Genomic DNA, 27,316 nt, shown 5'->3' on the forward strand with positions numbered 1-27,316 from the left:
TCTTTTGCCCGATCCTTGTCCTCCTGATTATCACGGACATTCTTTCGCATCTCCTTTAATTGAGTGCTAAGTTCCAGAACGTATCGTTTTAGTCTGTCTTTTAAAGGGCCTACATCAGCCCCACCTGTTATGATGCCTTCTGGCAATTGCATCGCCCTTCCTGTCATTAATTCATAAGGGGTCAAGCCTGTCGTTCGGTTTTCAGTGGCTCGCAGCTTCATTAGGATATTGGGCAATACTTCAGTCCAGGTTTTCCCCGACGTCTGCATTGCCTTTGCCAATGCATTTTTAAGGGTTCGGTTCATTCGTTCCTGTGGTAAACCACTGTTGTTAGTATTGTTGTTCACCACTGTTGTTAGTACTGTTGTTCACTGTTAGTACTGTTGTTCACTCTTGCATATTGTTGTACTTGTCTGTGCATGCCTCAGCTGACTCCGCCCCTGGCTCCACCCTCATGGCTGGATATAAAGGTGGCTGCTCGGCAGCCCCCGGCCCTTTTGGATACCAGGCAACCACAAGAGGCATGCTCTGTTCTTTGGTAATAAAAGCCTGTTTGTTACTTTCTCAACTTCCAGTCTTTTGTAGCAATTGATAGTGCATCAATTTTATTACCAAAGTTAAATGTTGGCTGCGAATGCTGATCAACCGATGGCGCAAAACGCTGAGCAGCAGGCGCTGCTGCGAGCCCTCAGACCAACATGCCTGGACCTAGACCCCCAAGAAGCGGGTTCGTTGACTAAATTCGCACAATGGCTGCATTGCTTTGAGGCGTATCTGGAAGCCTCGACCGTGACTCTTGATGAAAATAAACTGAAAATCCTGGCCTCGAAGGTGAGCCACCAAGTCTATACTTTAATCCAAGATGCGACGACCTACGCGGCGGCTATCGACCTACTGAAAGGGCAGTATGCACGCCCGGTTAACACAGTCTATGCCAGGCACCTTTTAAGATCTCGCAGACAGCAGCCCGGGGAATCGGTGGAGGCCTTCCTACGGGCACTGCGGGTACTCGGACGCGGCTGCGACTGCAAGGAAGTATCGGCCGCGGCACATGCGGAGGGACTGATACGAGACGCTTTCGTTGCGAGTCTAAGGTCCGACTACTCCCGGCAGAGGCTGCTGGAGAAGGGTGAAATAGACCTGACAAAGGCAGTGTCCCTCGCGCTCTCGCTCGACGCGGCCCACAGAAATATGGACGCTTTCTCCCCTAATCGCCCCGCGCCGTGGACGCCGCAATCTTGGGCCATGGGACCGCCACCTCCGACTGCTGCAGCGATGTCCAAGGCACAAAAGTGCTATTTTTGTGGCCAAGCTAAACACCCTAGAGCACGCTGCCCCGCGAAGAATGCTACCTGCTCCGGCTGCGGGAAGAAAGGTCACTACGTTAGCGCCTGCAAAGGGAAGACCGCTAACGCCAGCAGCGCCGCGTGTGAACCGTGGGCGCAGCCATCTTGCCCGCCATCTTGGGCTCCCCCAGCCACGTGTGGATCGGGACCGTGGGCGCTGCCATTTTGTCCGCCATCTTGGACGCCTCCGACTTCGGTTACGGGGGACCCGGACTCCACCACCGCCTCATCGGACGACCGCATCGACGCGCTTGAACATACGCTGGCTTCCGTGACGCTGGATCAATCTCTCCCGCATCAACTGTCCAGGTCCATGATGGACATTGTGGTAAACGGCCGCGCCACTACCTGCCTTTTTGACAACGGGAGCACGGAGAGTTTTATACACCCCGACACGGTGCGCAGTTACTCTCTCCCGGTCCTGCCGACGCGTCATCGCATCTCTATGGCTTCCAAAGCCCAGTCAGCGGAAGTCGGTGGCTACTGTATGGTGACTCTTTCAGTGCGGGGTACTGAATACAAAAATTTTAAACTTCTGGTCCTGCCCGATCTCTGCGCTGCCGTCCTACTGGGGTTTGATTTTCAGTGCCACCTTAAGAGTGTCACTTTAGCGTACGGTGGACCCCTCCCCCCTCTCACGGTCTGCAGCCAGCAGTTTTTAAATCGCCCGCCGCGCGCCATTTGCAGCCTCTCCACCCTTAAAGTCTCCCCCCCCTCCTTGTTCGCTAACCTCACCCGCGACTGTAAGCCCATCGCTACCAAAAGTAGGCGTTACAGTGCCGGGGATAGGGGTTTCATTAAATCCGAGGTAGCGAGACTCCTGAAGGAAGGGATTATCGAGAGCAGCAATAGCCCATGGCGAGCACAAGTGGTGGTGGTGAAGACTGGCGGAAAACAGCGCCTAGTTATTGACTACAGCCAGACGATCAATCGCTACACCCAGTTGGATGCATACCCACTCCCCCGCATATCTGACATGGTCAATCAGATAGCACAATACCAGGTGTTCTCGACGATTGATCTGAAGTCGGCATACCACCAGCTCCCCATCAGGGCTGAGGACCACCAGTACACAGCTTTTGAAGCTGACGGTCGGCTCTATCACTTTCTCAGAGCTCCCTTCGGCGTCACCAACGGAGTTTCTGTCTTCCAACGGGAGTTGGACCGGATGGTTGACCAGAACACGCTCCAGGCCACTTTCCCATATCTAGACAACGTCACCATCTGCGGCCATGACCAGCAGGACCACGACGTTAATCTAGGGAATTTCCTCCGGACGGCCCAGCGGCTGAATCTCACATACAACAAAGACAAATGTATGTTTCGTACTAAGCGCCTTGCTATTCTTGGCTGCGTAGTGGAGAACGGAGTCATTGGCCCAGACCCCGATAGAATGCGCCCTCTTATGGAGCTCCCCCTCCCCCACTGCCAGAAAGCACTGAAGAGATGCCTGGGGTTTTTCTCTTACTATGCTCAGTGGGTGCCCAACTATGCGGATAAAGCCCGACCCCTCATCAAGTCCGCCTCCTTCCCCCTGACAGCAGAGGCCTGTGCAGCCTTCACTCTCATAAAAAGCGATATTGCGAAGGCCACAATGCACGCTGTGGATGAGTCCCTCCCTTTTCAAGTGGAGAGCGACGCATCCGACTTTGCCCTAGCTGCAACCCTTAACCAGGCGGGGAGACCCGTGGCCTTTTTCTCAAGGACCCTCCAGGGCCCCGAGATTCGACACTCCTCTGTCGAAAAGGAGGCCCAGGCCATTGTGGAAGCCGTGCGACATTGGCGGCATTACCTGGCCGGAAAACGATTTACCCTGCTCACTGACCAGCGTTCAGTAGCTTTTATGTTTCATAATAAGCAGCGGGGCAAAATCAAGAATGACAAGATATTAAGGTGGAGAATCGAACTCTCCACCTACAATTACGATATCTTGTACCGGCCCGGGAAACTCAATGAGCCCCCAGATGCCCTATCATGTGGTACGTGCGCCAATGCGCAGGTTGATAGATTACAGACCCTCCACAATGACCTCTGCCACCCGGGGGTCACCAGGTTCTTCCATTTTATCAAATCCCGTAACCTGCCCTACTCCATCGAGGAGGTCAGGACCATGACCAGGAACTGCCAGATCTGTGCCGAGTGCAAGCCGCATTTTTATAGGCCAGACAGAGCGAGCCTGATCAAAGCCACGCGCCCCTTCGAGCAGCTGAGCATCGATTTTAAAGGCCCCCCCCCCTCCTCTGACCGCAATGTGTACTTCCTCAATATAATTGATGAGTACTCCCGTTTCCCATTTGCCATCCCTTGCTCGGACATGACCAGTACCACGGTCATTAAATGTCTGAATGACCTCTTCGCATTGTTCGGTTTCCCTAGATATATCCATAGTGACAGGGGCTCATCTTTTATGAGCGACGAACTTCGGCAGTACCTGCTCGCGAGAGGCATTGCTACAAGCAGGACCACCAGCTACAACCCCCGGGGTAACGGCCAGGTGGAAAGAGAGAATGCGACAGTCTGGAAGGCAGTCCTTTTAAACTTAAAATCTAAGGGCCTTCCGACCTCCCGCTGGCAGGAGGTCCTCCCTGCGGCGCTCCATTCCATTCGGTCGCTGCTCTGTACACCCACCAATGCCACTCCTCACGAGAGAATGTTCTCCTTCCCCAGGAAGTCCACGTCGGGGATTTCGCTACCAACATGGCTGACTTCTCCAGGACCCGTCCTACTGCGGAAGCACGTGAGGACCCATAAGGCGGACCCCCTGGTCGAGAGGGTGAGCCTCCTCCACGCCAAACCGCAGTATGCTTACGTGGTGTACCCGGACGGGCGGGAGGACACAGTCTCCATTCGAGACCTCGCACCTGCGGGTGCTCCTGAAACACCCTCTTCGCCACCCACCGCTACTCCTGCCTACCCCCAGGACACAGTCCCCGCACGAGACCTCGCACCTTCGGGTGCCTCTGAGAGACCACCATCGCTACCTCCCATTACCCGCGCTCTGACCCCTGTAGACGGCATGCAGCAGCCCCAGGGTCCGCCACCTGCTACACCTCCTCTGAACGAGACACCGGGTTCAACGTTGGATGCTGCACCATCACCGCCGCTGCTGCGACGCTCAGGACGGCTTACAAGGCCTCCTGATAGACTTCAGTACACGAACTTTTAGTGCACTTCACCCCGCCGGACTCAATTCTAAACAAGGGGTGAATGTGGTAAACCACTGTTGTTAGTATTGTTGTTCACCACTGTTGTTAGTACTGTTGTTCACTGTTAGTACTGTTGTTCACTCTTGCATATTGTTGTACTTGTCTGTGCATGCCTCAGCTGACTCCGCCCCTGGCTCCACCCTCATGGCTGGATATAAAGGTGGCTGCTCGGCAGCCCCCGGCCCTTTTGGATACCAGGCAACCACAAGAGGCATGCTCTGTTCTTTGGTAATAAAAGCCTGTTTGTTACTTTCTCAACTTCCAGTCTTTTGTAGCAATTGATAGTGCATCAGTTCCACCATGCCTGAACTTTGAGGGTGGTATGGGATGTGGAATTTTTGTTTAATTCCCATTAATTGGCATACCATTTTTATGACACTCCCGGTAAAGTGGGTACCTTGATCAGAGTCCATTTGAATTGGTATTCCCCACCTGGGGATTACTTCTTCAGCTAAGACTCTGGCAACCGTCAAAGCGGTGCAATTTCGCGTGGGGAAAGCCTCTACCCAGCGGGTGAATTGGTCTATGACCACGAGGCAGTATGTTTTGCCGTGTGACGGTGGAAGGGGACCTGTGAAGTCTATTTGTATATGCTCCCAAGGCCCTCGCGGTCTTGGTTGATGTCCCATTTTGACCTTTATGGGTCGCCCGGGGTTATACTGCGCACAGGTGATACATCGATGGCAGTATCTCGCGATATCTCTTCCCATCCCCTTCCACCACCATTCTTTGCTGAGGCTTCCCATCATCGCTTCTCTCCCTGAGTGTACAAGCCCATGGTGGAGTTCTAATAGCGTATTTTGAATGCACTTGGGGGCCATTACCCTGTTATCCTTTCGCCAGACATTATCGCTTCCCCGCTTTGCGCCTTGTTCTTCCCACGTACCTTTTTCGACGTCGGGGGTGTCCTCATGGAGTTCGTCAATACTTATCTCGTCCTCGGAGCTGCTCACAGCGGCTATTGGTACTTCTTCGATCCTTTCTTGCTCTAGCGCCCTTTGTGCTGCTTGGTCCGCAGCCTGGTTCCCCTGGTGATTTAACCAGTCCGGGCTAGTCCGGTCCGGTTCCCTCTGATGTGCCTTAATCTTAATTACTGCTACCTGTTGGGGTTTGTCGCAAGCTTCTAGGAGGGCTTCTATCCTCAGCTGGTGTTTTATGGGATTGCCTCCCGTAGTAATGAATCCCCTCCTACCCCATGCAGTCATATAATCATGGACCACCCCAAAGGCATACCTACTATCTGTGTAAATGTTCATGATTTTATTCTCTGACAACTCTAGTGCCCTGGTGAGAGCCACTAGCTCTGCCACTTGGGCCGATAGGCCTCCATCAATCCGTCCTGACTCTACGGTTTTTAATTCGCCATTAACCACCGCCCACCCCGTTCAGGGCAGCCCATCTATATACTTGCGTGAACCATCTACGTACAACGTCTCTTCCGCTGCCGCTAAAGGGGTGTCTTTTATCCTATCTTCTTCCAGGTTCATATCTACGTCCCCAAAGTTGTGGGGCTCCCCAGTTCCCAGTATTCCTTCTGCCGGGTTCTCCCCCGTGTCTCTAACAATGGTTACTGCTTTACTCGGAGGGAGGAGGACGGCCTCCCACTTGGCACGTCTCATGTTCGAGACGGATCTTAATTTCCCGGTATTCAGTGGCCTAGAAATTCAGTGGGCCTTGCGCCCACTTAGCACCTAAAGAGGTCTTTTGCGCCGGCGGGGTGATAGCGTGGAAATTGAGTGCAGCGGTATTGGCGGCGGTAGCCGTTAGCGCTGCGCCGGGACCAATAACGTCATCGGTGTGCGCGGTGGCCCGTAACGCCCCGAAACCGCGCCGATCCCCATATTTATTTGCGGCCGCCTCCTCCGAAGCGGGCGCAAACAGCGACCAGAAAACGGGGCCGTCCTGCTGCCATAGTGGGGCGCTTTAAAGCGGAAGGTGCGGCCGGCCGCTTTTTCGGCGGCTGCCTGCCCGCACCTCCTTCCCCGGCCTCCTCCACCCCCTCCCGCGGCATTGCCGGCTGGTTTCTGTGGAGCCCGGCACTTCTCTGTTGTGCCGGGCTCTTTTGCCGGCACTCGCGATCGGGGCTCCGGCCGTTGCAGGCACCTCCCCCTTAAGAGAAGGAGGAGGCCTGCAGTACCGCAGCCTGCCGCACCGCATCCGGTGGCATTGCGGCAACTAGCGCGCCGATATTCAGTTGCAGCGCCCCAAACGGAGGCGGGCACACCCTGGTATAGCGCCCACTTCCGAATTGGGGCGCAGAAGACGAATATACGGCGTGCGCTAATGCCTCCCCGCCCAGCGCTAACTTTTGGGCGCGAGCAAGCTGCCCGCGCCCAAGTGAATTTCTAGGCCAGTATCTCTACCAGAGTGTGTTTAGTGTGCAATATAATGTTTCCTGTCATTACTATCGGCTCACTAACCTTTACTGCCCAAGCCGCACAATCCAATGCAGCTATGCACCGGGAGAGCCCTGTGACTACCAGTCCCTCCGCTGTGGAATAGTAGGCGACGGGCCTTCTTTTATCCCCATGATCCTGTGTAACTACTGCTGTGTAAAACCCTTCTTCATTGTTGCAATGTATGTGGAAGTCCTTACTCATATCTGGCAGTCCTAGCCCTGGGGCTGATACTAGCTCAGACTTTAGTTGAGTATAAGCTTCCTCTTGTTCTGGTCCCCAATCTATCGGTTCCAACGCGGGTTTACCCCCTTTCACTAATCTTTGTATAGGTTCTGCTAATTTAGCGAACCCCGGGATAAAATTTCTACTGTAATTAAAGAGCCCCAGTACCTTCCTGACTCCGCGTACTGTTACGGGTCTCAGCATGCCCTGGACAGCGTGTTTCCTGTCCTGTGGCATTTCTTTAAGTCCTTGGGAGATTAGATGTCCCAGGTACAGGACCTGAGTTTTTCCTATCTGTGCTTTTTTAGGGCTTACCTTGAGGCCAGCCGTCTCTAGGGCCCTTAATACTAAATATAGGGTTGCCAGATGGTCTGTCTTCGTTTCCGAGGCTATTAGTATGTCGTCGACGTACTGCAAAATAGTGCTTCCTTTAGGTACTTCTATCTGTTTTAGGATATCACTCATGACGCGGTGAAAAATAGCTGGGCTATTATGGAATCCCTGTGGCAATCGGGTCCACGTATATTGTTTATCCCTTACTGTGAATGCAAATTTCTCTTGTGATTCCGGATCTAATGGGAGTGCCCAGAATCCGTTAGCTATGTCTAAAACGGTGAATATCTTCTGTTCAGGGGATAGCCCATTCAAAATTGTTGAGGGACTGGCAACGATGGGGTGTAATTTAGGAGTGATCTTGTTGAGGGCCGTGTAGTCTATGGCCAACCTATAGCTCCCATCAGGTTTTTTCTACTGGCCATGTGGGGGAATTAGTAGTGCTCGTGGTTTCCCTCAGGATACCCCTTTCTACTAGCCCCTTCACTATGTCCACGACTGCCTTCCTGGCCTCCGCCTTTATTGGGTACTGGCGGCGTGGCTTGTGTTCTGGTCCGGGAATCTTAATAGGGTCGATACTAGCTTTTCCTGTATCTAACTTTGTTTCAGCCCATACCCCAATCACGGAATCACAAATGGCTCCGTATCCTCCCGTATCTTCGTGCCAGTCCCTGGTAGTTACGGTGGCCACCCCAAGGGTGCCAGTGTTATTTGCCAGTTGTCTAATCTTTTCCTTACGGCCATCCGCCTTTGGCCATGTTAACTTTCCTTTGTCACAATCAATTATTGCTTTGTACTCCCTCATTGTATCATTACCTAATATTGTACCTTCATTATTTTTACACACATAGAATTTCATGGGGAGGTATATATTATCGATTTCCACCAGCTGCGTGGTGCTCAAATAAGCTGGCACTTTAGTGCCATTGAGTCCTCGCAGGAGTATTGACTTACTAGTCGTGGGGAGGGGGAGGTTAGTGACGGAAACTGATGCGCCTGTGTCCACCAGCATTTCACATTGTCGGCCCCCTACTAGTGCAGACACATAAATTCTCCCCTCCCTTTTACCTTTTATGGGGGCCACAGGACGTCAACTACTACGCCTATATTCCTGCCATTCCTTATATTCTTCGGCGGTTAGGGTGTTTTGCCCCTCACTAGGCCTGTGTTTTCCGTAACAGGCGGCCTCTAAGTGTCCCCGTTTTCCGCAATAATTGCACTGTTTGTCAACTTTCTTCCCTTTGCATTCTTTTGCAAAGTGGCCCATCTTTCCACAGTTGTGGCATGGTCCTTTCTTGGGCCGGGTTCCAGATTCCCAATTAGTCACGGCTGCTACCTTCTCTTGCTTTACCTTAACCTTATCCTTATCCTTATCCTCCATCCCACTTCCATCTACCCCACAAGCCCATTCTACCAGGTCATCATAGTTTCTGGTGGTTACTACCCCCATCTTAATGATGCCTTGGTGTCTGGGTGACAAGCCATCCTTAAATGCCTGTATAAAGGCCGGGTCCGTCCTAATGGCATTTTGTTGGCCCGAGCTCTCTTGGTAGATATTGAATAATCGTTCTCCATATTCTGACGCTCCCTCACCCTTTTGTTGTTTGGTTGTTGTGATTCTATTCCAATTCGTGGGGGAATCACCTAGGACCCTCTGGACTTCTGTCTTAAAAAGGGCAAATGCCGGCTGTTGGGCGTCCATTTCGTCAGTGAGGGCTACCACGTGTGTCCAACGCCCTCCGCTGTAGTCCTGAGCGGGTTGAACTGCATGCCCGCCTGCCACAAGTCGCCACTTGTCCACAGGGCAGGCTGCTCGGACCAATTGGTGAATATCCCTTAGGTGCAACTGGTGCCCTACCCAGACGGCGTTAAGTTCCGTCCAGAATTTAACATTCTGGCTCCGGGGCTGGAGTTTTCCTAAGACGGTCATGGTCTGTTGTCTTTCTCCGGGAGTAAATGGTTTGTAACTGGCGGTGGGATTAGCCAATGTCCCGCCCCGACTCACAGGAGCCATCTCAACTGTTTCAACGTCCCCCTCGCCTGCAGGGGCTGTTGGTTCTGCACTGTAATATGGGGGAAGGGAGGTGGTGTCTGGACAGGTCCCCATTCGCCCCCCCTCATATACCTTACACTCTAATTCCTTTATAATCTTTGCTTGACATTTCACCTTTGTCTCGAGTTCCGTAACCATCTGTACTTTGTCTTGTGCAACTCTCTTTATTACGTTTACTTGTTCAATGAGTCCTGCTAGTTGGTGTACTAATAACACTCCTGCCTTCTTGGTTTTATCCTTTGTCTGTTTAGTCAACCAGCTTCTCTGGAGTTCTAAAGTCTGTGATACATCCCAACCGTCTTTCTGCATCTTCTTAATTAACGACTGTCGGTCTGTCATATAAGAATATGTGAGGGAGCCCAAAGGTCCCCTCTTAACTTCCTCACCTGACATCGCCGCTGCTTCACCGATTGTTCCTTCGTGTCTGGAGATCTGTTCCTTAGAGAGCCCCCCTATTCTTTCCTTCCGAGAATACCCGAGCTTCTTGTCGCACTCTATGCCAGCGTTCTCAGAGGTCCGGGTTTGTCTTTCTCTCAAAACTGCCCGGACATGTAACGCTTGCTTGTTGGACGGAGTTTCTACCCCTCCCCAGTGTCTGTTTACCTGATCAGGGTCCTACAACACCGACACTAATAATCTCCTAGTTCACTTAGCAACATGATATAATGCAGAAAAATGTTAACCATACTCGACTAGTATCATGACTTTAGAACACCTTGGAGTCTCGGCACCTACTTCATGGTCCTGGCCTTCGCGTGGGGCATTTGCCCTCTTAACAACCGGCCTGAGGCTAGGTGTCTGAGACAAGTGTCCTCCTGGTCCGAGGTATTTCTTAGTTACTATTACACAAATACAAATACACAAATACAAATCAAGCAGTGTCTCTTACCCACTCAGTCTGTGTCCCAGATTCGTTTTGGTGCCGCTTCGCCGTTCAGTCGCCTTGTCGAGTGTCTCTGATTTATGGGTGGTCAAAAATCTGACTACTCACCCTGGTCACTGACTCGAGCGACTGTTCAGCTCCGTGGCGCCCTGCTCGCAGCACCAATTTGTTGTAGGAAAAATGATTCCTCGGAAACTAGACTTTGAGTAAGAGAGACAACTTTATTAAATGACAGAGCTCTGGGAGAAGCGTCTGCAACCACGCGGTGTGCGAGAGCACCTTCTCCTCGATTGTGGTGCGTGCCGAGCTTATATACAATTCCAAGAAGTTGGTTTTAGATCATTTACATTCATTCAATCAATTTGTTTATTAGCGCATATCGTTATTTTCCTCCAGTCAGGAGTTTACACACTCGTGTTGCCAATTCTGCCTCTTCAGTGATTGCAAAAGGTCTTTGTTCCGTCTTGTTCCATCTGCATCACCGGCGGAATGTGATTAGTTCGATAATAGGGTACCAGTGAACCTTGTTAGTTCTCAGTGATTGCGAAAGGTCTTTGTTCCGTCTTGTTCCGTCCGCGTCACCGGCGGAATGTGATTAGTTCGATAATAGGGTACCAGTGAACCTTGTTAGTTCTTGGGACTGCGATAACAGGACACGAGATGAACTTTGTTCCAGCCATGCGTAGGCATGGCATGTCTCATTGTGCAGTGATTCAATTAGTCCCAGTCAGCGAATTTGTTGTTTGTGTCTTTTCCAGCAAAATTTTATTCTAACAAGGGATTTGAACACAAGGATGAGAATTTTGAAATCGAGGAGCTGCTGGACTGCAAGCCGATGTAGGTCAGCGAGTACAGGGGTGATGGGTGAACGGGACTTGGTGCGAGTTAGGATACAGGCAGCTAAGTTTTGAATGAGCTCAAGTTTATGGAAGGTGGAAGGCTGGCCGGGAGAGCATTGGAATAGTCAAGTCTAGAGGTAACAAAGGCATGGAGGAGGGTTTCAGCTGCAGATAAGCTGAGGCAGGGGCGGAAACGGGCGATATTACGGGGGCGGACGTAGGTGGTCTTTGTGATGGAGGGGATATGGAGGTTTTGCTAACCAGAGTTGCAATATGCTGCTGAGGGGAATGTAGATGAAAGTGTAATAAAAATGTATGTGACATTCAGGCTGGCGGTAGGTGCTCGTTCATAACTGGTATTGCAGTATTACAAACCTTCCTTCATCAATGCTTTACCAATTTGTGTCACATATTATAAAGGGCTAATTGTTGATGCTTTATTTTATATTATCTTGTAAACGTGTAATGTGTGAAAACTATTCCTGTTGAAGAACTCTCTGCTGACCCTTCTACCTTATTCAAAGGATCTTTTTAAGTGGAAAATTGTCTTAAAACGTGTGACATTTTTACCGGGGGAGGGCATTTGTATATCTTTACTTAAAATGCCTCATTGATTATAATTGTTGCTAGGTGAATAAAGGCTGACCGAGAGGTACAAAATGACTACACGCTATTCTAAAAGATCGCTTCAACGCCCCTCCCCTCCCCGCCTCCTCCCTCAAACTACACATAAGTACACAGAGCTGTTGAGTTATAGTATACTTTATCCACACTATATTTATAATCATAGAATGATGCAGCACAGAAGGAGGCCATTCAGCCCATTGTGCCTGTGCCGGCTCTTTGATAGGGCTACCAATTAGTCCCACTCCCCTGCTCTTTCCCCGTAGCCCTTCAAATTTTTCCACATCAAGTATTTATCCAATTCCCTTTTGAACATTACTATTGAATCTGCTTCCATCACCTTTCCTGGCAGCGCATTCCAGATCATAACAACTCGCTGCGTAAAAAAATGTTTCCGCATGTCGCCTCTGGTTCTTTTGCCAATCACCTTAAATCTGTGTCCTCTGGTTACCGACCCTCTGCCACTGGAAACAGTTTCTCCTTATTTACTCTATCAAAACCCTTCAAGATTTTAAACACCTCTACCAAATCTTCCCTGAACCTTCCCTGCTATAAGGAGAACACCAGTTTCTCTAGCCTTTCCACGTAAAAGTCTTTTATCCCTGGTACCACGCTAGTAAATCTCTTCTGCACCTTCTCTAAGGCCTTGACATCCTTCCTAAAGTTTGGTACCCAGAATTGGCTACAATACTCCATCATGGGACCTAACCAGTGTATTATAAAGGTTTAGCATAACCTCCTTGCTTTTGTACTCTATGGGGGAAAAATTCAGTGGCTCCCCATTTGGGGCGCTAATTTTAGTACCCTGAAAAAGTTAGCGCCCCTGCTCTGTAAATTCAGTAGTAGTGCCCCAAGCAGGAGGTGGGACGCTACTGGAAATGCTTCCCCTCCTTCTTGGGGCGATACCAGTGCATTCCACAGTGCTACGTGCAACAGTGCCACACACGACGGCACATAGTGCCGCATAATTGCAGGCCTAGCCCTGTGCGCACCGGGGCCCTGCCGGGCTGAGTGATCATGACCAGCACCCCAAAGAAAAAAGAGGAAGGGGGCAGCTGCTGGCAGTCGGCCAAAAAAAATGGCCGCCCGACACCTGCCCTTTAAGTAGCGCCGCCGCGGCTGCAAAAACGCCACCCTGACCCTGTCGGACATATCGTCCAACGAAAGGTCAGGGGGTGCAGTCCAAGGTTGCGGCCAGAGTGCAAGCGGGGCACTGTGCTCAGCGATGATGTCATCGCAGGTGGTGTAGCGCCATGGGGCACCACTGGCTACTGCCGCTAAGCTCCTGCTGAATTTTGCGGGAGGTGCTAGTGGCGCGGCTCCCGGGCGCAAGGGGACTTGATTGATGTTACATGCTTGAGGATCAGGTTATGTTATTGGTGATGGACTTGGTGAGTAACTGGGCTGGGGCATCTGGGATCTTTCCGATCCGGACTGGGAATGGTGATGTCCAGTAACTTGGATTTTTGTGTCAATCTTTGTTTTTACGTTTGGGGTTGCAAAACATTAGCTGTGGTCTTATGTTTAGATACATTGGATGTGTATGTAAGTTTTGTACTTAGTGTTAAGGCAACAGTTTTTTTTCCATGTTGCTTGTTAAAAGTATAATGGAGGCCTTCTAATGGTAACTCTCCTGTAGAGCAAACAACACTAAAAGTGTATGAGCTGATTCCCACTTAGCATTGATATTCTCAGTAAGTACCCAAGAACTAAAATAATTAATCCATCGCCAACAGCAGCTATTCATTAGATCATGATGGGGTTGCAAAGAAAATCATTACAGTCCCATAAGAATAGGTTTATAATTTGGTAATAATCGGAGTTCATTAAGAATTTACTCAATACAATCGCGCTGGCTATACTTAAACTCTCAATGAAAATTTATCGCAGAGGGGCACAGTAACTGATTAACTACAAACAGATGATTACCTATTACTTTTGTGCAATGCACTTTTTCGTGCTAATCCATTTTGGATCAGTTGCAGCACTTCATTATAAAACTGGAGAGAGGAAGGCAAAAGCTTTTTTAAAAAAACATAATAAGGCCACCAGGGCATTTAATGAACCTTTTGCTCATCTCTCCCAAGTCACTTACAACAGCACTTTCAAATTCCCAACTGTCCAGCCTTTGGCCCTCCATTCACCATGACATTTCTGCTGCAACCGATCTGCTCAATCACACCCGCACCTCCACCTTTGATACACTAGTCCCCATTAAAACCATTACTCTATCTCACCCTGGTCATTCCTCCTGGTACGGCCCTCATCTCTGCTCCCTTAAGTCCAAGGGACGCAGGCTTGAATGTTTATGGCAGACAACTGGTTTAGCCATTCATCGCCTAATCTGGCTGGACCACATAAAGCACTATCGGGTCCTGCTCTCCTCTGCCAAAACTGCTCGCTATCCCAGGATCATCCTGGAATGCAAAGATAACCCTCGACTTCTCTTCACAATAAACCATCTTAGTGTTAGGGGGATTAAATACGTGGGGTTACGGGGATAGGGTGGGATATGTGTTGGTGTAGGGGTTACGGGGATCGGGTGGGATATGTGTCGGTGCAGGCTCGATGGGCCGAAATGGCCTCTATCTGCACTGTGGGGTTTCTGTGATTTCTGTGATTTCTTAACCCCCTCGCCTCTGCCTCCTCCACCCTCACCTCTGACAACAAGTGTGAGGAGCTCATTGATTTCTTTGTCAGTAAGATTGAGACCATCTGTTCAGCTGCCTCTGCTGCTTCCCTCCCCCTAGCCCACCGGGCCAAACTTCCTCTATGGTTCCCCACTGCCCTAGCCTGGAACTCTCATCTTTCTCCAGTTTCTCTCTTATCTCCCCACATGCCCTCTCCAAGCTCATCTTGTCCATGAGACCCACATCCTGCTCCCTCGATCCTATTTCTACCAAACTGCTGACCACCCCAACTTCACTTTCTGGCCCCCATGTTAGCTGATTTTGTTAACGGTTCGGTCTCCTTGGGTACTGTCCCCCTCCCCTTCAAATCTGCTGTCATCACCCCTCTCCTCAAAAAAACCATCCTTGACCCTTCTATCCCATCGCCAACCTCCCTTTCCTCTCAAGTCCTTGAACGTGCTGTCACCTCCCAAATCCGTGCCCATATTTCCTGCAACTCCATGTTTGAATCCCTCCAATCAGATTTCCACCCCACTACATTACTGAAACAGTTCTTATCAAAGTCACAAATGACATCCTTTGTGACTGTGACCATGGTAAACTATCCTTTCTCGACCTGTCTGCAGCCTTTGACACGGTTGACCACACCATCCTCCTCCAACCCCTCTCCTCTGTCATCCAGTTGGGTGGGACTGCACTCGCCTGATTCCATTCTTATCTATCCAGTCGTAGCCAGAGAATCTCCTGCAATGGCTTCTCTTCCCGCTCCCGCATCGTTACCTCTGGTGTCCCCCAAGGCTCTATCCTTGGCCCCCTCCTATTTTTCATCTACATGCGACATCATTCGAAAACACAACGTCAGGTTCCACATGTATGCTGAGGACACCCAGCTCTACCTCAGCACCACCTCTCTCGACCCCTCCACGGTCTCTAAATTGTCAGACTGCTTGTCTGATATGAGCAGAAATTTCCACCAACTAAATATTGGGAAGACCGGAGCCATTGTCTTCGGTCCCCACCCCAAACTCCGTTCCCTAGCCAGCGTATCCATCTCTCTCCCTGGCAACTGTCTGAGGCTGAACCAAACCGTTCGCAACTGTACTACGTTAAAGGCGCTATGTAAATGCAAGTTGTTATTGTTTTGGCACGTTCTCAATATCATTTTTGATTCATCTCCAGTTTCTGTTGCATTCCACCAGTTTAATTGTGGTGAGATTTCAGCTCCAGTCCAGCTTGCCAGACCTCGTTATCTGCACCCCTTTTGCCCTCTTGTAACGCGAGTGATAATCAATACGGTGAGGAGCCAGGAACATGATGTTAAAATGAGGAAGCTAAGAGTTTAAAATAATTTAGGCAGCAGTTTCTTCACACTTCCAGCTAGAATAGACTGCCATTGACGATAGTGAATAACGAGTGAAACTTGCTATTCAGAACCATTTAATTTCCTTAGTATTTTGAAAGCAGGATTTTTTTTTTATATAAACCTAAGCACTTACAGTGATAGGATTTTGTCATAAAAATTGTTTCATGTTAAATGAGATGAGCTCAGTGTGCCCTAGGCTCAATTCACAGAGGAGGTGGATGCCACAGCATGTAACTGTCCATTGTTGTAGCATTGATGAGCAGTCTCACACAGAGGAGCACTACATTCTGCATTTATTTACTAGCTGTAATGTCAAAAACTTCTCATGATGATTTACAGAGGGAGAGAAAATAATAAAATAGATATAAAGGGAGAGGCAGCAATGGAGAGGCTAAGAGTGGTAGGCAAAAGCTTGGTTGAAAAATTGGGTTTTAATTAGGTTTTTTTACATAGAATTATATTGAAATTACAACATGGAAAACAGGCCATTTGAATCAACCAGCCCATTTTGGAGTTCATCCTCCACACAAGCTACAGTCCTAATCTTAAATGCCTGCCCTGTTCCCATATCCCTTTTATCTAATTTCCCTTCAACCACCTTTCCAGTCTTAAGTGTTGACACAGCCTCTGCTTCACACCACTGAGTTCAGCAGTACATTCCACAGCCTCACAAACATTTGTGGGAAAAAGTGTCTCCTCTTCTCTGTCCTAAATCTCTTGCATTTAATCTTATATCTTTCTCTCCTCATTCCAAACTCCTCAATCACCTGGCTTTCGGCCTCACCATAAACTCCACTCCCTTGCCACTGATTGTATCTCCTCCTCGGCCACTTGCCCTGGCTGAACCAGTCCATACTGTACTGTATATACCTTTAAGGGGGGAACTACTTTTTACAGCTCATGTATACTGTAGTACCGGCAGTGACCACACCTGTATATAGCACTGAGTAGTAATCTGTACAGTTCAGTTCCAGAGTGAGCCACGTTGAGTAAACACCTGTTGTACCGTTCTCCTGCAGTCTGTGTCTTACTACTGACGGACACAACACTGGCGACGAGGCAAATTCGATCCTACCTGCAACTCTGCATCACCTCCCAGGGATTCGTTCCTGGAGACCAGTAGATTGGAGGTCAAGGCCAGAGACACGGACGTCGACCACGGGCAACCGCCCAGTCATCCAGCAGAGACTCGAGAATTGCAGGGGAGGCTGTTGAGAGACAGGCTTGGCTTTCCAGTCATGGTGGTCCAGCGAAACGGGCTGGCAACAGGTAGTGCGCAGACCCTTCCCGGACAGTGGCGGGCTAGAGCCCGACCGAGCGGCACAGCAAAGGGCCGAGCAGCGTCGACGAGAGAGAGAGAGAGAGGGCAGAGTGCACAGGGCACAGCCGGTGTTCAGGGGCCGAGCAGCATCGAGGAGAGGGAGAGAGACACGCAGAAACCCGCGAGGCGCCGCCATTGCCACGAGGACCGCCGAGAGCGACGTTGGCAGCAGCGCAGGAGAAGCACGCAAAACCTACAGGGCGCCGCCATTGCCACGAGGACCGTCGAGAGCGGCGTTGGCAGCAGCGGGGGAGGAAGGAAAGCGTGGGAGACGCCATTTTAAGCCATTTTAAACCACACCCAAAATGCCGAAGAGTGGCAGTATCACCGCATTTGACAATGAAGTCGAAGATTGGACTACATATATCGAACGAATAGAGATATACTGCAAGGCAAATGAGGTGTCAGATGACAAGAAAGTGCCGGTATTGTTAAATTTAATGGGTGCAAAGACGTATGGCTTATTACGAAATCTAGTAACCCCAGCGAAGCCAGTGGAAAAGAGTTTTGGAGACATAGTGACGATACTACAAGAACATTTAAACCCCACACCGCTGCTGATAGCAGAAAGATTCAAGTTTCACAAACGGAACCAGCATAAGGATGAAAGCAATGCTGAATATTTAACAGAACTGCGCAAACTATCGAAACACTGCCAGTTTGGAACGGGACTGGCAGATACCTTAAGGGACAAGTTTGTGTGTGGGCTTCAAAGTGAAGGAACCCAGAAACGGCTTTTATCTGAAAAGCATTGCGGTATCATATGAAGCAGCAGCACGGGGCGCTGCAGAGATACAACAGAGACCGCAAGAATATGGCACAAACGAAATGTCATACAGAACAGAGAAGTGCTATCGCTGCGGCAGAACAACACACGACCACAATGATTGCTGGTTCAAAGACAAAGGGGGAGAAATTGGGTGAGTAGCGCCACCTGTTAGCACCTAAAGAGGCAGTCAGTGGCTGTAGCGCCACTGGCTGCGTCTCCGGCGATATTCAGTAGGGGCGCTAATGGTGGCGTTAGGCATTTGCGCTGCGCTGCCACCGATAATGTCATCGGTGTGCGCAGTGTCCCATTTGTGCCCCGTTCGCGATATTTGGTAGCGAACACCACAGTTGCACCGCTCGCTACCCGCGCCCGGTTCACGGGGCCTTACTGTGCCGGCAGCGGCGCAAGTTAAGGTGGAGGTGCGGGGCGGCAGCATTTTCGGCGGCCGCCTGCCAGCACCTCCGTCCCCGGCCTCCTAACCCCCCCACCGCGGCATTGCCAGCTGTTTCCCGAGAGCCCAGCACTTCTCCTTGGTGCCGGGCTCATTTGCCGGCACTCACGATCGGGGATCATGCTGTTGCAGGCACCTCCCCCTTAACAGTGGGAGGAAGGCCTGCAGTACCGCAGCGTGCCGTGCCGCAGCATGTGGCGCTGCGGCACGTTGCGCTGCGATATTCAGTTTCAGCGCCCTAAGAGGGACGCGGAGCGCCTCAAGCCTCGCCCCGTCTCCCTCGAGGGGCACTGAAACTGAATTTCTGGCGATCGGTATCACACCGATCGCTGCGCTAAATCCTGCGCTTAGCCGACTTTTGCGCCACTTTGGCGCCCCAACCCAATTTCTAGGCCAAAGTGTGCAGACAGTGTGGAAAAGTAGGACACATAGCACGAGTCTGCAGGTCGGGAAAGAAAACCAGCAATAAGAAATCTCCAAAAGAAAAGTACAAGAAGGTACATAAGGTGACGGAGAATAGTTCAGACGAACAAAAGAGTGATACCGACTCCGAAAGCAGGGAGCTGAGTTGTCTGAAACTACACAATGTGATCAAAACAGAGGATCACCGAACCATTTGGGTCACTCTCAAGATAGTAGGAGTCCAGGTAAAAATGGAATTGGACATAGGATCAGCCCTAACAGTCATAAACCGACGGGACTACGAGCGGCTATTCTCACACATACCCTTGAGAGACACAAAAATTATTTTGAAGACGTACACGGGGCAAAAAGTCTACCCCAAAGGAAAAATAAGGGTGACCGTTATATATAACGGTAAGGAAACACCAAAGCTAGACCTGTATGTATTGCAAGATGGAGGACCACCATTACTGGGATGTGAATGGATCCGGAAAATACAGCTGGATTGGCATTCCATACAAGCACTGACTGTGGCTGCCAAAAAGGATGACGACGTCGCACCTGGGCGACTGTCAAAGATCCTAACCGCCGCACAAGAAGTGTTCCAGCAAGGACTCGGAACACTAAAAGGCATGACAGCAACAATTAAAATCGAAGCAAACGCAAGGCCAAAATTTTTTAAGGCCAGACTTATGCGATCCGCCCAGCTTTCGAAGCAGAGCTGGAGAGTTTGGAACGTTCAGGAGTACTGTCCAAGGTAGACTGGAGCGAGTGGGCTACACCCATCGTCCCTGTGATGAAAAAGTCGTTGAGCAGCACGCCTGGGGAACCAAGGAAGGTTCGCATCTGTGGGGACTTTAAGGTAACAGTGAACCCAGTCCTTCACACCGTGCAATATCCACTTCCGCGGATTGAAGATATTTTCGCCACACTATCTGGAGGGAAACGCTTCACTAAGATTGATCTGGCCCAGGTGTATCTGCAAATGGAGGTAGAAGAAGCATCAAAAAAATACCTCACAATCAACACCCATAAAGGTCTCTACCAATACAACCAGCTGGTGTTCGGGGTAGCATCAGCTCCGGCTATTTGGCAAAGGGCAATGGAACAAGTCCTGCAAGGGATCCCAGGGACCCAGTGTTATTTGGACGACATCCTGGTCACGGGCGAAAATGACAGTGTTTACCTCGCCAACCTGGAGCAGGTGCTCACTAGATTGAAGGAATATGGGCTCCGAGCTAACCGCCCCAAATGCGAGTTTTTTAAAAAACAGATCTCGTATTGTGGCCACGTTATCGATAAAGAGGGGTTACATAAGTCCCCAGAAAAGAGTGAGGCAGTAGTCAAGGCTCCAGCACCGGAAAATGTGTCACAACTGAGGTCGTTCCTCGGGCTGGTAAACTACTACCATAAGTTCTTGCCAAATTTGTCTATAATACTACACCCACTGAACACCCTACTGCAAACTGGAGTGCCATGGAAGTGGAGTGATGAATGTAAACGAGCTTTCCAGAAGAGCAAAACACGAATCACATCGAAAGAGGTATTGGCCCATTTCAACCCAGCACTACCAATTCGGTTGGCGTGTGATGCGTCACCCTACGGCATTGGAGCGGTGCTGTCGCACAAATTCTCGGATGGCTCAGAGAGGCCAATAGCCTTTGCGTCACGATCACTAACCTCAGCCGAGCGTAACTACGCCCAGATTGACAGGGAGGCCCTCAGCCTAGTGTGGGGAGTGAAAAAGGTCAATCACTATCTGCACGGGCAGAAATTCACCTTGCTGACTGACCACCAGCCTCTTGTCTCCATTTTTAATCCGAAGAAGGGCGTTCCGGTGATGACTGCGCAACGACTACAAAGATGGTCACTCTTTCTAGGGGCGCACCACTATGAGATTGAATATAAGGGCACGAAACAGCATGGAAATGCTGATGGGCTATCACGCCTGCCACTGCCTACTGCGGAGGAAGCACCAGCGGTGGATCCTGTCGAAATATTTCATTCGACTATAGTTGAATACCTACCGGTAACTAACGCTCATATAGAAAAGGAGACCCGAAATGACCCGACACTGTCTCGGGTATATGATTTGACGGTGAAGGGATGGCCAGCACATTGCGACTCACTGTTGCCAGCATTCTCGATAAGAAGAGAACAGCTGTCAGTGTGCCGGGGGACCTTGATGTGTGGATCCCGAGTGGCAATTCCACCCAAGTTAAGGGATAGAGTGCTCAATGAGCTTCATGAGGGTCATCTGGGAGGGGTAAAAATGAAAAGCCTTGCCAGGGCTTATGTGTGGTGGCCGGGAATCGATAAACAAATCAAGGACCTGACCAAGAGCTGCTCAGGATGCCAGAAAGTCCAAAATGCACCACCGCATGCCCCTCTACACCCATGGGAGTGGCCCTCATCTCCATGGCAATGGGTGCATATTGATTTTGCTGGTCCATTCATGGACTCAATGTTTTTAATAGCCGTGGATGCGCACTCGAAATGGTCTGAGGTCATCAAAATGTCCTCCACCACCACGGAGAAAACTATTGCAGTCCTACAGACCATTTTTGCCAGGAATGGCTTGCCAGAACAGATTTGCTCCGACAATGGACCACAGTTTGTGTCCGAAGAGTTCCAGAGGTTTATGAAGAAGAATGGGGTAAGGCATTACACATCCGCCCCGTATCATCCAGCCACAAATGGATTGGCTGAGAGGTTCGTACAAACCTTTAAGAAAGCAATAAAGGCTATGTACAATGACAACGTTCCGCTGCAGCATATGGTGGACAATTTCCTGTTCGCCTACCAGGCCCCGGCCATGATGTTCTTTAACCGAAGGTTAAGATCTCGCCTGGATTTGCTCAGACCAAACGTATGAAGAGATGTTGAGAGTAAGCAATTCCAGCACATCCATGAGAAGCCAACAAGGAGCTTCAATGTAGGGCAACCAGTCTCGGCCCGCGACTACTGAACAGAAAAATGGCAGCCAGGAACGATATGCACACGGCAGGGCCCACTAATGTACACAGTGGACATTGGGGAGAACATCGTGAGACGCCATGCTGACCAGATCCTAGAGTCACAGGAACAAGTCAACCTCATGCCTCGCCCATACGTACCTGGTGAGGAACCCGACATACAGGTCGCATCTACCCCAGAAACAGTAGCATCGGAAACTGATGACCCAACCGACGACAGGGGGCCAGAATCGCCTCCGCACCAAGAGCAAGACACTCGGGAAAGGCGCTATCCAGAAAGGATCAGGAAGCCTCCCCAAAGACTGAATATATAAATGGACTATTTTCAGCTGACGTTGTATGTTAAAAGTGTTAATTGTAATTAGTTTGATATTTAATTGTTAAATGAGTGTTATGGTACTGTTAATCTAAAAGGGGAGGAATTGTAATGTATATACCTTTAAGGGGGGAACTACTTTTTACAGCTCATGTATACTGCAGTACTGGCAGTGACCACACCTGTATATAGCACTGAGTAGTAATCTGTACAGTTCAGTTCCAGAGTGAGCCACGTTGAGTAAACACCGTTTGTACCGTTCTCCTGCAGTCTGTGTCTTACTACTGACGGACACAACACATACAACACCTTGACTGAGCTATTCCACCTCGGCAACATTTTTTTCCGGTGCTGCACACAAGAGCGCAGCCATACTTACTTAATTCTGAATTGATATTTTTGCCCCTAATGTGTCATTAAATTGCTCTATGTCCATGCCCAGAACGTTACATGTAAGGCACCAATCAAAATGGGACAGACATCCAGTCTGCTCCTCGCGCTGTATTACAATGCTCCGAGGCAGCCATTATGAGGTATGTATGAGCGAGGTGTGTTGATTTCCCTCCCCCCTTTCTTTTCTTTTTTCACTTCTTAAGATGAACCAGCACACCCTGACTCAGTATCGCCCATTGCCTAGTAGGCAGCTATTGGGCACAGCAACCCTCGGGGTTAGGGAGGGGGAAAATCAGCTTGGCTTCCCACCTGGATCACTAAAACATCACTAAAACAGATTATCTGGTCATTTATCACATTGCCATTTGTAGGAGCTTGCTGTGCACAAATTGGCTGCCACGTTTCCCTACATTACAACTGTGGCAGCACTTCAAAATATACTTAATTCACTGTGGGACATCCTGAGGTGGTGAAAAGCGCTATATAAATACAAGTTCTTTCTCTCTGAATTATTTTACCAAGAAATATGAATTATGGCAAATTCAATTTGCTAAAAACACAAAATAAAGGTCACTGACCTGCAAATACTTTCATCTTGTTTCTGATTTCTCATGATTGCACTGCGCCACAAATCTGGCACAAAGCTTGTTATCTCTGCTCGGGAATAATACAGGAGTGGAAAACCAACTTGTATTTCATTAACAAGAATTATCTATGCCTCACAGTAAAGTCAAGATTCCTCTCCCAATGTTTTACAATTGTGTATGAGTAAATTTTAAGTGCTTATTTAGAGACCAGTAAATAAGGACAGTGATGTAATAATACGTCAATATCTTTGCTATTGTTTGAATGCATATATTATTTCCACATTACATCACTATAGATTCCATTCCATTCCCCCAATCCTAACTGCATCTTAAAGTTCCTTATTGGGCCATGCAGTGCACTATGAATATCAATTAGCTTTTCCCAGAATTTCCTGCTCTGGAATGATTTAAAAGAAAAGAAAAACTTGCATTTATATAGCGCCTTTCACAACCACTGGACGTCTCAGCGCTTTACAGCCAATGAAGTACTTTTGGAGTGTAGTCACTGCTGTAATGTAGAAAACGCAACAGCCAATTTGTGCACAGCAAGCTCCCACAAACAGCAATGTGAGAATGACCAGATAATCTGTTATTGTTATGCTGATTGAGGGATAAATATTGGCCAGGACACCAGGGATAACTCCGCTGCTCTTCTTTGAAATAGTGCCATAGGATCTTTTACATCCACCTGAGAGAGCAGATGGGGCCTTGGTTTAATGTCTCATCTGAAAGACGGCATCTCCGACAGTGCAACACTCCCTCAGCGCTGCACTGGAGTGTCAGGCTTGAACTCACAACCTTCTGACTCAGAGGCCAGAGTGCTACTAACTGAGCTACAGCTGAAGCTGATGATTTGCTAAAACGTCATTAGCTGTCAGGACAAGTCTCCATCAGTCCCTCAAAGAATACGCCCTAGAAGAGCAATCTGGCAATCCAACTCTAGCAGTAGAGAATGGACTTCCATCTGGCGGATCCAAGGTTGAATCCTTGACCGATGATCAATGGCAGTGATCTTCAATCGGTCCCCTTTTGTTAATTCTCTGTCGGGCCACTAGAGGGAGACTCCCTGGCAGCAGGGTGCTCCGTTTGGAAAGATGAGAAGAACACAGATTGTATCACTGACAGTGGCCATTCGCAATTCGCTAACCAGTTCTCCGCCCTCCTGTTCAGGACATTTATCTGGCAATAGAGAGGAGGAAGGTGCTCAAACACACCCTGAAATTTCTATGATGTGTTTTTATCGGATCACTCGTTCTTTCAAAAGAACGTGCCTTAGATGACTTGATGGAACACAGAAACCATGCATGTTCCTCCAGAGCTGGTCAGCTCTGCAATTCGACCAGTGAAAGCCGATTAGTTGGGCTTGAGCTCACCATAATGAAGTTATTGATAGACTGGCGACACATTACCAGCACACGCGGAGACTTTGTGCTTTAGAGCTTTTGTCCCAAAATAATCGTTACATTAAAGAAGTAATAAAGTTTCTATTTCAACCACATTGCGAAATTCCTATTTGAAACTACCCCACCCTGGAAAAAATCCTCTCTACGCCACTGAAGAATGGTAACGGCAAGGATTAAAACCTGACAAAATGAAGGCAATGAATAGAGCGAAGGGATAGACTGCCCTCTGATGTTGTTGGCTCACTGCTGCCCTGTGTTTAAACATTGACTCCTGCACGAACACAATTATTCTAAGTTCTACTCTATAATAAATAATTATGTATCCAGTAAATTGAGCCAGTAAACAGAGTGGAGTCCTAGTTAGGCGGTAATATAGATCCCAACGGCATCAACTCTGCCAAAGTTTTTGTCATATATAATGATCTTCAAACAAACACACTGACAGTAATAGTTTTACAAACTTGCATTTAAACTCCGTCTCCTGCAGCTGAGCGATAAATGAGCTAATGCGGAATATGTATCGGGTTTTACATTGAGGAACTTAGTTGTGTTTTTCTGCCTCTGGCATTAAGTGAAAAGTGAAAGTTCAGAGGCGTTTACTCCAGTACAATATATAGGTCTGCATACATTTCAATCTCTATTTTTCTTCCTGTTTGATGCTGGTCGCTCCAGAATGTACTTTTTATATTAAAGGTAAAGACTGTGCAACCACTAGATGATGCTGCTGCACTTACTTATGAGACAGAGTAGAGGCATTCAGGAACATAAGAATTGCTAGACGAGAAAAGACCAATATCCATCTAGTTCACCTTCTACCATCCTTTTACCGGCACAGACACGATGAGCCGAATGGCCTCTTTCTTTGCCATAAACTTCTATGATTCTAACCTGGTAGTCGCATGATACAACAATAATGGAGTTGTTGATTAGTCATAGCAATCAATCTCTAGCAATTAGTCTACAACAGACCCAGACACCAGGCGAGGAAAACCCCAGTGGCGGAGAGCTTCATATTAAAAGTATACTCCAGCTTTTAGTTTGAGATGCACTTTTCCCCATTCCAGTATTTTCACATTTGAATGCCATTCCACACTGTCGTTATTAAATATGAATTCCTCACACCCAGATATTAAACAGCCATTGTTCCATTATTGGGGACTTTTTTTTGGGGGGGTGGGTGGAGGAATAATAAAACAATTCCAGAACAGACAGAAACAATTTGATTTGGAAACATCATTAGGAATTCCGCATGTTAGCCCTGCATTAAATTTGTTCTGCGCAGTTGCTTAGACTTGGCTGCAGTGCCAACCCTTTTTAATGCAGTTTTTTTTAAACTTCTGTTTGAAATTAAACACTGAAAACTTTCTTCATGGGACGTCACTGGAATTGGGTGGCTGCCTGGTCGTACTGAGAGGAAGTTGAGATGAGAGGGCTGGGAATGCACCCGTTACAGGTGCAGACCCGGCGTTGCCCAATTCCCAGGAAAATGAAAGCTGCTCATAACACATCCCAGTGCAAAAACACAGTCCCTTTAACATAACGGCCTGAGAGTCAAGTTGTATAAAATGGGAACATTGTGTTGCTGTAGCTTTGGAGCAGGGATGCTTGAGGAGGAATACATATCTGGCACCAGTATTCAGGTACTGTGACTCCCTCACTGATTGCACACCTATTATTTCTCCCCCTCCTTTTCCCTCTTGTTTTTCCCCAATTTTACTAAAATACTTGCCTACCTTTTAGTTTTCAGTTCCGATGAAGGGTACTCACTCGAAATGAAACATTAACTTGTAGCGGTTCGTGTAGATCGCCACTAAATAAGAGAGTTTGACTTCGACGAACTATTAACAAGTTGTTTATTTACAGGAACAGACTAATTACATCAGGTAAGATAGCAGGTAAGATGGCTGACTGTAGGAGCACCGTGGTGTAGGTCTTGTCCCAGCGGGGACTCCACGAGGACTGAGTTCGCAGTCCTGTGGGGAGCGTGATGACGTCATCACGCTCTGCTGTGTGTTCCCGCGCTTTGGGTGTCACGTGATCGCGTCGTGACATCAGTGCATCTCCCCGGCATAGAGGCTGGCCGTTGAGGCCGAGGTCGCGAGGCCGGGCTGTGCCGGTGCATGCCGTGGGAGCGGGAGATTGCGTCGCTCCCGTCGGCCGGTCGTTGCGGCCGAAGACGCTAGGCCGGGCTGTGCCAGCGGCCGTCCTGGAAGGCCGAGTCGGGCCGGCAGCCGCCGCACGCACGTCATGTCGTACGTGACGTGACGTCAGCACGCTAGGGCGCGTCTTAAAGGGGCAATGGCCCCAACAGGTAAGTTAAAAGGGCAACGGCCCCAAAAGGTAAGTTAAACATACAGTAAGGTAAGTTAAAGGGAATTATGTATCTCAATGTAAGGGACAACCAGTGGTACTGCCACAAACTCATCTTTTCTCTCTACAGAGGCTAACTGAGCTGTTGCGTATTTCCAACACTTTCTGTTTATTTATGTGTACAAGTCAGAGGCTATATAGCTTTTCTGCGTGTTAGATCATCCAGACAATAGGTGTATTTTTCTTGTTTGCTATTTATAGAGGAAAAAGTAGCTGTGGGTGTAAAGCAGTGTGTCTCACTCTATATACTGGAGGTTTTAAAAAAATATATGAAGGGATTTGGTCGGGTCAGTAGTGAAAGACTAGTACCTCGGGTTGCGGAGTCGTGACGAGAGGGTCATCAATTTAATATTGTCACTGAGAGTGAGGCTGAACTTAGGAAAAATCTGTTGGAACATGGAATGCTTTGCCACAGGGAATGGTTGAGGCAG

General features: G+C 49.0%; 1 long non-coding RNA gene across 1 annotated transcript in view; it reads right to left on the reverse strand.

The window, feature by feature from the left end:
* The window catches only part of LOC147121847 (uncharacterized), a 33,835-nt gene extending 6,933 nt beyond the window's left edge, over positions 1–26,902 (reverse strand). The window contains exon 1 of the long non-coding RNA XR_015077631.1: positions 26,249–26,902. This is a non-coding gene — a long non-coding RNA (uncharacterized LOC147121847). The remainder of the gene's footprint in view (positions 1–26,248) is intronic.
* Between the last annotated feature and the right edge of the window lie 414 nt (positions 26,903–27,316).

The sequence above is a fragment of the Somniosus microcephalus genome, chromosome 3 (genome assembly GCF_052327205.1).
Source record: "Somniosus microcephalus isolate GS21.2 chromosome 3, FLI_Smic_1.0, whole genome shotgun sequence".
NCBI lineage: Eukaryota > Metazoa > Chordata > Chondrichthyes > Squaliformes > Somniosidae > Somniosus > Somniosus microcephalus.